Source organism: Pleurodeles waltl, chromosome 2_2 (assembly GCF_031143425.1).
Source record: "Pleurodeles waltl isolate 20211129_DDA chromosome 2_2, aPleWal1.hap1.20221129, whole genome shotgun sequence".
Classification (NCBI taxonomy): Eukaryota; Metazoa; Chordata; class Amphibia; order Caudata; family Salamandridae; genus Pleurodeles; species Pleurodeles waltl.
This window is the reverse complement of record NC_090439.1, coordinates 1030233621-1030243956: the sequence shown is the minus strand read 5'-3', so window position 1 is coordinate 1030243956 and position 10336 is coordinate 1030233621. Positions and strand designations below refer to the sequence as shown.

Here is a 10336-nt window from a genome sequence, read left to right as displayed (position 1 = left end):
TGACAATACAGGGTCGTCGGAGGACACCATCGGGGTTGCCCAGGCCAAGGCTGGGCCGGATAAGGCACTGATAAGGTAACCCACCTTGGTCCTGTCGTGGGAGAATTGAGTAGGTCGGAAGGCGAAATACACCGTTAAGGCATCCAAGAACTCGCGAAGCTTGGTTGGTTCACCAGAGAAACAAGGGGTAGAAGCGGAGATTGTCGGAACATCACTGGTGCGGAGGGCCAAAGCCTGTCGTAACGCAGCATTTTCATTACGTAGTTGTTGCAACTCCTGGGCTTGTTGCTGAATCGTGGTTAACAGAGATTGCTCCGGATCTGCAGCAGCCGCCACTGTATTATCCATGGTGTTTGAGGACGTCGGAATGGTTAGGCGCTGCAATCTGTCACGACTCACGTGCTGCTTGCGCCTGGAATTTGCAGATCTGGTGGCGTGAATCTTCAATGTTCGGCTTTGGCCCAAAAAGGGGCGACTCTTTCTGGTAGCCACGGTGCTGTAGGCAATGGAGACACCAAGAACAGACCGTGCCCTTCAGAAAGTAGCGCCAGAGGGAAAAACCCCTTCCAAAGGGGAAAAACCTCCAAACAGGAAAAGTCCTGGAGAAAAACAAGAACAAACAAACAGGAATCCAAAAGGAGCAAAATTCAGAAAACACAGAATGCTGAGTCCAAAACCAAAAGGCAAGGAAATCAGGAGCGAAGACACCAACTGAGCAGAAAGTGTTGCAGCGCAAGGAAAGAGGAAAAACACAGCCCTTATATACCAACAAACAGGAAGTGACCCACAGGAAGTAAAAGGACACCATCTTAGATAGGGAAACAATATATAGAACAGAATAGTAGAGGAACCATAGAGAATAGGGAACAAGGAATGCTGGGAAAGCACAGGAATCTGGGAAGGAGGAAAAGACATAAAGAAAGGCACACAACAGACTGCAAACAGAAGAAAGGACAAGGAAACGAAGAAAAACAGGTAAGAGGGTTCAGAGACCCCTGGGACAGTGAAAGGCAGAAGGAAGAACGAGGCCCCAAGCAAATCTGGGGCCTCGAAACGCGCAGGAGAGGCTGGGGGCGCGCCGCGTCTTAATAACGCGGTGCGCGGCCCGAGCCGAACGCCCGGCCGAAGTCGAGCTCTCGGCTCGCGCCGCACCGCGCGGCGCGACAAGTCCAGCCCAAACTGCCATGACAGGTCCTGCCTGAACCAGAACACATGCAACCCAAGAATGGGTTCAACCTAATTGGGGCTCTCCAGTCAGATGTAGCTTGGTTTCAGTGGCAGTGTCCAGAGGGCCCACATCTGGGCACACCTGTCAAACTTAGGGCATCACTCTGAAGTATTCAAAAAAGTGAATGTATCACAGCAAACCCAAGAGAGAATATATTTAGCATTTCCAAAGAGATATAAAGATACAAGGTAATATAAATTTAACTTCACTACTGGTATTTTAGGCCAAATTATATATGTGGTATAAGTTTGTTTTAGTTAGCACTTCCTACTGAAAGGTACAGATGCTTATTTTACAAAACTAAAGAGGCAAGGAACTCTAAGTGGTTCCCAAATTTAGGTGAAGAGCAGTTCTTTTATTTGGAGCACCCTGCAACACCAGTGACACTCTGAATGCGCTCACCTCACAGGTCAGTATTTCTAGCAGAGGTTTAAGCATAGGATTAAGGGCCAGATGTATGAAAGGGTTTTACCCATTCTGTGTCTATAGGAAAATGCTTTGGTACATATGGCCCCAAGTGTCATCATTGCCGAGCTAGAACTGGACAAAGCATTTTGCCCTTTTTTCAGCAAAATCTTTAAACATAGAATTAGCACAGTGACATCCACAGTGAGCTGAAAAATGACAAACGCATTTTACCACTCCAGGCACAGTATAACAGCTTTGGATTGGTAAACTTCCATCCAAGCCAACCTTGAAAGAATAAAAGCAATGCCTGACCTATGTGAATTTAGAGCACAATGCAGCATGGATATGTCTACCACCCATGTGGTCCTGCACAGTTACCCCTGCCTTTTGTCCTGCTTAGCCTCTTTGTATCATCAAGTCTTTATAAATAGCTTCACCCTCTGAACAGGCTTCGAAGGCACTACACCTGCTCCAGAAGAGCACCTCATGGTCCGAGTATCCATCTGGAACAAGTGGCGATCGACAGGGCTCCTCCTCTCACCAGTCATTGTAAACATCGGACAAGGAGATTTACTTGCAGGATGCTGTGTATGCATTCATCAGTCTGCTAATTTACCCTTCTATGTTATTTGACCATGACACTGAACACCTGAATGGGGGCATGGCCACCATCCAAGTCTGGCCATCCAAGGTCTAACTAGTCTGAAGCCCATCATAATTGAATTTGCTCTCATAGCCAACACTAACAGACAACAACAAATTCAAGAACGGCCCACAGAGAAGAACAGGATGGATTCACGTCACAATTTGTGAACAGCACCAAGAATCTGACCTTTGGCATCAACATCAACCATCGGCTTCAGGGCATACATGAAGCAGAAAACAAAGACCCTCTGACTTCAAATGGCCTTGCTCTGCAGAGTAATGTCCTTCCCACCAGAAGCACATATCAGAACTGCCATCTAGGTGCCTGTCATCTCCCAGATCTATGGAGGAACAGAGCTTCTCACTCGTATGCACAAGACCCACCTAGTGCAATCAGCCCTCCATTCCCCTGTAAGAGCTGCTTCACCATATATAGCCTCTCTATAGCCTCAATATACTGTCATGACCCTACATTGTTGTCCAATGCCCATCGTATGCAGTGCTCTATGCCTTGTAGCTAGGTTTGTGCCTATTGTCTGCCTCTGTGCTTTTCCCTGACAGAGCTCAGGCTCCAAGTAACAGAGTCTTGCTTCTCTCAGGCACATCTCCAACCCTCTGTAGAAGATCCCTCCCTCACACTTAGTGCCTCTGTAGATCAGATCATCTCTCAGAGACCTACCGCTCCCTTTCAGCATTATCTCTCTGCAGCAAACCCTCTCTTCTCTGCATTAGAAGTGCGGATATGTGGAACCAATCCCTGGCAGATCACTGCCACTTATTTAGATCACTGCCTTGCTGCAGAAGCCCTCTGCTACTCAGTACCAGATCAATTCATCTGCAGCATGCAGGATGATAGACCTGGCCTCTCAGTCAGATCACTGAATTTCTCTTTGATCACTGCCTCTTTAGTGCGTATTCCTTTATCCTTGTAGCAGATCCCTGCTTCACTGTAGCACATCTGTGCAACACATCCCCATTTCTGAGCAACAGATCCCTTTCTCTGTCTTGAGGGTCTGTTTCTCTCTCAGCACACTCCAACACTGTGCTGCGGAACACGATATGTTCATATTCATGTGCCAAAGTTTTGTGTGTCTCTTCAACAGAACTCTGTCTCTCTATTAAACGACTGTCTCCCTACAGCAGACCTCTATATCCCTAGGAAATAGATCTTTTTAAAGGTGAAACTAACCTCGCCTCCCAGTGAAAGACTCCCACCTCCTTAGGCCTCCCTGGGCTCGTTCTACAGCTCTCTGTAGCAGATCTATGCATCTCCGTAGCAGAGTTCCCTGGTAGACACATGTGGCTCGTTGGCCAAGTCCACTCCTTGCCTTACAACTGTGCCTCTCCCTAGAAGATCAATCTACCTCTCTCTAGGCAGCAAGTTGTTTATTAATGCATCAGATCCTGCCTCCCTTTGGCAAATCCCTGCCTCTCTGTAGCAGCTATATGTCCCAGATCTACACCTCTACACTGGCAGATTTGCGTTTGCTGACTCTTTCTAGTGGATCCCCTGTTCTGTGCAGACAAGAGTCTAAATTTCAGATTCCTTCCTCTCTAAGGCAGAACCTGCTTCTGTTAGATCACTGCCTCTTTCTATCAGATCTCTAGCACTTTATAAACAAGATACCTGCTCATCTGTGCAGTGGATCCCTCCATCTCTATGGGAGACCCCTATCTCTAGACAGTAGACTTCATCCAAGCCCCCAAGGAGCAGAACCTGCCTCCTTATGGTAGATCCCCACCCCCTTTAGCAGAGCCCTTCTTTCCTAAGGTAAGTAACCGAAAAAATAAATCCCTGACTCCCTGTAGCAGACCTCTGCTTTCCTTATTTAGATCTCTTCCCCCTTATGGTAGATTGCTGCCCCCCAGCATCCCTAAGGAAGATTCCCTGCCACCTGTAGCAGAACACTGCTTCCCTTAGGTAGATACCTCCCTCCTTAATGTATAATCCCACCTCCCTGTACCAGACCCCTGCATCCATTAGGCAGACCCCTACCTCCTTACAGTAGAATCCTCTCCCTCCTCCTAGTAGCAGACGGTAGATCCCCGCCTCTCTGTAGCAGAACCCTGCTTCCCTTAGATCAGTGGTTCCCAACCTTTTGACTTCTGTGGACCCACCCTTTAACATTACTGGAACCAGGGAATCCCCACTGAATAATTATTGGAATTCGGGGGCTCCCCAACCAAGTCATTACTGGAAGGCGGGGACCCTGGCCTAAACATTGTCAATGATTTGAACAGCAAAAAGGTATACAAAAAAATACAGAAACAAGTATTCCTTCAAACACATGCACAAATGATAACACATTTGATTTAATTTTCAAACAAATAAAATAAAAAAATAAAAATTAGTAGGAAGGTTGGAGCTTTTCTAAATTCGATTAAAGCCATACATTGCCCATACTATATTGCGTTTGATGCACCTGCAGTGCACCCACAAATCAATCTAAGGATACTAGTTTAATTTTTAGCCCTCCATTTACAATTTCATGACATTTGCATTATGTTTTAAAATGTCAAATTTTCCACTTTATTTATACACACGTTATAAATCTGTTAATATTAGTTAATTTTCTAAACAGTCATGGACCCCTTGAAGATGCTTCGAGGACCCCCACAGGAGTCCCTGGCCCACAGTTTGGAAACCACTGCTTTGGATAGTTTTCTGCATCCTTAAGATAAATATCCCCGCCTCTCTGTATCAGAGCCTGCCTTCCTGCAGGTAAATAAAATACATTTCAAAGAAAGTCGGTCCTTTTCTCCCCTGACAAGCCCCCGCCTCCAGGCACCAGCGGCAGGGATCCGGCGTCGGCTCTTCTCCCTTGCGCAACAGCCCATCCAGAGGCGCGGCTCCGGGGCCCGGGGAGGGCGGTACGAGCCCAACCCCCCGATCCTGTATAAATCACACAGGGCTGCGGCGCGGCACGTAAATACAGCCGTCCTGGGACAGAGTACTCCAGACAGGGCACCCTCCACAGCTCCGGCCTGAAAGGTGAGAGCGCTGGCTGCAAGGAGCGGGGGGGACTGCGATGGGCTTGGTAGGGAGGAGTTAGGGGTCCGCAGGAGGAGAGGGAAGTTGGCAGCTTAGTGCAAGCTAATAAGCCGTGGCTTAGTGTATGAGTGCCCTTCCCGAGCTTTCTCCGGGTGCGAGTGGGTGTCACTCAAGGAAAACCGGGCAGGACCCTCGTTAACTCTGTCTGCGGTGTCTCTCTGGGACCACTGGATGTCAGAGTTTGACTAACGCAGTCCAAGGCTGCTATGGACCCTGGTGCTACTTGAAGGAGCCCCTGGCCTGGCTAGGCGGTTAAACGCCAATTGTAATCCGCCGTCAGTGGCTGGTCAGGCCTCTGGGCCCCGGTGCCACAGCACATGCTGCACCATCCATAACTACTCCCCCTGAGTATAAGATGTGGGTCGTGGCCAGTGTGGTCTCACAACTACTTGTCCCTGCGTGGGTTGTCACCCTAACGGTGCCCTATCTAGTCTCGCAATAGGGGTTGTATGGTCCCTGTGTGGCTTACCACTAAGAGTTCACTAACAGGTGGCCGCGGGAGAGCGCCGGTGGTTATACGCACCTTTTGTGTTGGCATTCAGCGCCGTGGGAACACCCCCAGTTCCAGTGGGTGACCCTAGGCAGGTGGTGCGCAGTATTGTAATGGCTGTGCCTCGGGCCCGGTGGGGTCGCAGAAAAAGTTCACGGGAGGGGTAATAGTTTACTGTGCATCATCGGTACCCGTTGTTTTAAGGGGCCTTGAGCGGAAGTATTATAACGGGTCAAGGTGTGTTTTGTTGACAATTGACTGAGGCGGTGGGGGCTGATAAGGGTAGGTATCGCAAAGCAGTTTCGGGGGGGGGGGGGGGGTGCAAAAGGAGAGGTATCAGGTTCCATAACGGGCTCCCCCCGTTCATGAGAGAAAGGGGTGGGGGCTACAGCGGATGGACTCCTCCAGGTGTCACGGGTACTGTACAGGCACGTGCAGGAGTGCACGGGAGACGGGGCTGTTTTCACCCCACGTCGGTGCTTGGAGGCGTGATAGGGATAGCACCTATCGCCGCCACGCCTCCCATTTCCAGAATTCGGCCTCGTACCACGTGACCGAGATGAAAAGTAGTGGGTGGGGTCACGGGGCAGTGTGGGAAGGAACTTCACCGTGGGGCTCAGTCTGTATTCCCCGCGCTAATCAAGGATGAGAAATCACCTGAAACGAGATTACTTGTTCGACGACCTTGACCCGCCTCACGACATTGTTGGAAATAATAATTAACAGTGGTTAATGAGGCCCAACGACCAGAGAGGCGGACCTTGGAACTGAATAACCAGGTTCGAGTCCTGTGCCCGTCTCAACATCTTGTGATTCTGGGCAAATCTCCCCAATGTGATCTGGTGGTCATATAAAGCGCTCATGGGCCATAGGTCGAGTACAAGCTATATAAATCTTGGAATAAAAACGTTTCTTCCCTGGCAATACACTTGTCTTTAACAGTGCTTGATTTTTTCCTCACGTTTGTCCAATAATGTAGTTATCTAGTATTCTTAGCTAAGATTCTGGCAATAGTGTAATATCCTGACTATATAGTCAAATGTATATGATAGTTTTAATTTTATTTTTGGTTTTTATTTATTATTTTTTGTTGTTGTTTCCAGCCTTGTCACTGTGCTCCCACATTAAATAAGTCATTCATTTTGATGATGTGTACCTTTGGGGTGATGTATAGTATTGTTTGGGATGCAGGTTGGTTTATTAGTTTTGGTATAAATTATATATTCGTTTTCTGGATTAGATTGGGACTATCCACACTTTGTGGTGAGTTTGGTTGGTGGTGGGGAAGGCAATTGGAAGTGAGGTAGGAAGATGCCTGCCAGCCTTTCGCTGAGTGCCAGTCAAGCAGCTAAGACAGTTAAGATACTGCTGGGTGCTTCCGGCCTACTCTCGCTCTGGTCCTCTCTTCCTTCTGACTAAATCGGTGACCCCATGTGTTATATCTGGGTCCATAACATCGTAACATCTGTGTGAACTTGGGGTCCCTCATGTGAAGATCATTCAGACTGCTGTGTCCCCCAGCTCTGGAACACACTACCTCTGGGTCTTCTAGGTCACCTCTCAAAGTTTGGGCAGTTTTCAGGACCTGAAAAGTTAGATTTTTCTAAATCCCATCCTCGTTAGTTTGTATTAGTACTTCTGGTGCCGAGACGCCTCAGGGTGAAGAGTTTAAGGCTCTAAACAGGTTACGTCCAGTGCTGTTTGGTTGCTGCACACCAGGACCAGTTTGAATAGATTTTTTTTTTTCTAGAAATGTCCTGTATACTGTAAATTACGGCTTTGCCCTCACGACTGCGTTGAGAATGTGCCAGGCATTTGGAATCTGCTCTGTCGATTTTCTGCTGAATAAACAGATTCTTCGAGATGTGTAGTTTAAATCCAGATATTAAGGGATTCTTCAGCATCCTTGCAATAGTTACATTAATTCTGTCAACGACGTTGTCTGGCAAGATGCTACAGATTTATAATATTTGGAAAGCTGCAGACGATTTCGATTTTTTTTTTCTTCAATTTTGTTGCATTTCTTGAAATGTTTGGTTGCTTGAAAACATGTCGTGGATGTAGCAGTAGTTGGCAAGTTTCTCAATGTATTTCGGGCTCTGACGAGCAAGGTAGCAATCTCTTGAAATCTGCTGCTAACCAGGTACTAATATTCTGTTTTGTTTTACTATCCAGCAACTATCTGGTGACGCTTTAGTAACATCCAGAATGTTTATTTAAAATCTGTCTTTTTCTCCTTTCATTCGTATTAATGCCGTGGAAGGACTTTATAGCGTTCTTGTAACAGTCTGCACAGGATGGTTGTTTTATTTGACAGTGGATCTACCTCCGAATTCGGGTAATAGATGCCAGGTGTTTGACGTTCCTGCCAGGTTCTTGGTAATGCTTGTCAAGATAATGGATTCCCGTATTGATTGTCTGAATTACGGTTGTCCAGCAGGGATAACAAGTTCATGGAAGCACGTGACCGAGACGAGAATAGCGACTCACGAGGTGAAAGATAATTAATACCTTTTACTCCCGATATCATGTGGGCAGTTCTGCTGTTAACTTGCCACCATTACCACACCCAACGCTGGCAGGTCAGCGGGCCTGCTATCCCAGCATGCTTCACGTGGAATTCTAAATAACCTCTCCTATCAAGGATCTAATTTTTTCTTTTGTGTTTTATTATAATTCGAGCTGTATCAGAGATGTCCCCCAGAATATATGGGACCTGACAGTACTCGGAATATATTATGTTGAGCCTGTGTAGTTTTCACTTATTAGTGCTGCAAACTCCAGATGTAACTAGTCCCAAAGTCTCTGCCTGGGATGTCTTTATTTGACGCTTTTGTGGTGCGTGAGTCAGTCTTCCGGCCGTCTGAGTCAGTTTTCCGTCGGTTGTTGTGGCAGCATTTAGAGGCTGTGCACAACTACAAACCATCTTCTGTCTTGCATGACACGTTCAAGCTGGGGCTTTTAAACCTAGAACTAGGAAGCGCAGAACTACAAGTCACAGAATGTAGTCTTGCTGCAAAACCCTTGGGTTCCGTGAAGGTGCCGTGGCATGGGGCATGTTGCAGCCGTGGCGCATGGCTGAGGTGAGTGCCCGTTCCTTCGTTGCTGAGATCTGGACCCCCACAATACCACAGGGTTCACTTCTTTGCCAGGCACTGCCGCTTCTGGAGTAGAGACATTGTCACGTGATTGACACAACCCCTGCCGCTCCCTCACACCGAGGTTCAACGTGAGCGCACGTACCTCGCGCCAACTCCTTCGGAGTCCACTTCGGAGCCTCGCGCTAGTAAGAGCTGCAGTCAGCAGGTGCTTGGCGCCCTCTCACAGGTGGAGGTGCGCGCCCTGTACCTGTTGTCGCCGCTAGCGTCGCACAGGTGCAGCCCCACAGCACGTCAGGGAATACGCGAAGTCACCGTGCAGAGCTCTTGTGCTTTCTCAGCCCTGCCCAGACGGGCGTGGAGTGTTAACGACAACATGCCTAGATAGGAGCATGTTTGTAATGCACCGCAGGGCTCCTCCTTTCTCTCGTGGCACTGTCGCCACAAGCGCTAACTACACCGTCGCTCCTTCGGCACCAGTCTTTGAGAGCGCACACAATGCGAGAACCGTTTGTGTCATAAAATGTCCACGAAGTTTGGGGCGAGGAATGGTTAAAGGTCCTGCGGCTCGCGGGGCTGCAGCTCACGGGATAGCACATTGCAGCACTTGGGTGTGGAGAACACAGGCCGCTCTACATTAATAGTAGGCGCGCGCCTTCAGTGCTTTAATTGGGCCGCTACTGAGAACCGGCACTTCTCAGAAACAAGCAGGGACTCTGGTACAGAGAACCTGCACTTTTATTTCTCCATTTCAAGCACTGGGCGCCTTGAACCTTTTGGGACAAAACCCTTTGAAGGCCCTTAGCCAGATGGCCATGTAGTGCACATGGCTCAATCCCATAGGTCGGTATGCCAGTAGCCACTAAGATGGAAATCCTTAGTCCAAGAGTTAAAACCAATACGTTCCCCAAAACTGAAGCCTTTGAAGCATCTTAGATACAAACATTCCCAAATCCAGGGGCTGGAAGAAGCCTTTGAAATGCCATTCAATGATGATTCGAGGACGCCTTCCTCTAGAGACTCCTGTATAACTGATGTCTCTTGGCGCTAGAAGCTGCATGGCCATTGGATATGAATTTCCTGCAGTGCTTGCACCTGAAATCTCTCACACCGATGGGAAAAGCCACTGACAAAAAAAGGTCCTCGAGCTCCTGGGAGAGTTGATAGTGCAGTCCCTGAACTCCCTTGCAGCCCAGGGGAAACTTTCCCTGGATCAGCCACGATAAATGCCCTTGTACTGACGGCCATAGAAACAATTGCTCTCACTGAAACATGAACCCAAGCAAATCTTGATCCACAATCGAAAATAGTCTTACGTACACTAAGAAGTGTACAAGATGAGAATGATTGTAGTTCCTTTATAAGAGGTTTTTTAATATCCAGTGACAGATCATTGCAACCATGTGGTGAGTAGT

At 48.0% G+C, this 10336-nt stretch overlaps 1 protein-coding gene across 1 annotated transcript in view; it reads left to right on the top strand.

Annotated features, from left to right (window-relative positions):
• The first annotated feature begins 5142 nt into the window (after positions 1-5142).
• The window catches only part of NDRG1 (N-myc downstream regulated 1), a 154780-nt gene continuing 149586 nt past the window's right edge, over positions 5143-10336 (top strand). Inside the window, exon 1 of the mRNA XM_069220786.1 lies at positions 5143-5273. The gene's annotated coding sequence lies outside the window, so the exon portion shown is untranslated. The remainder of the gene's footprint in view (positions 5274-10336) is intronic.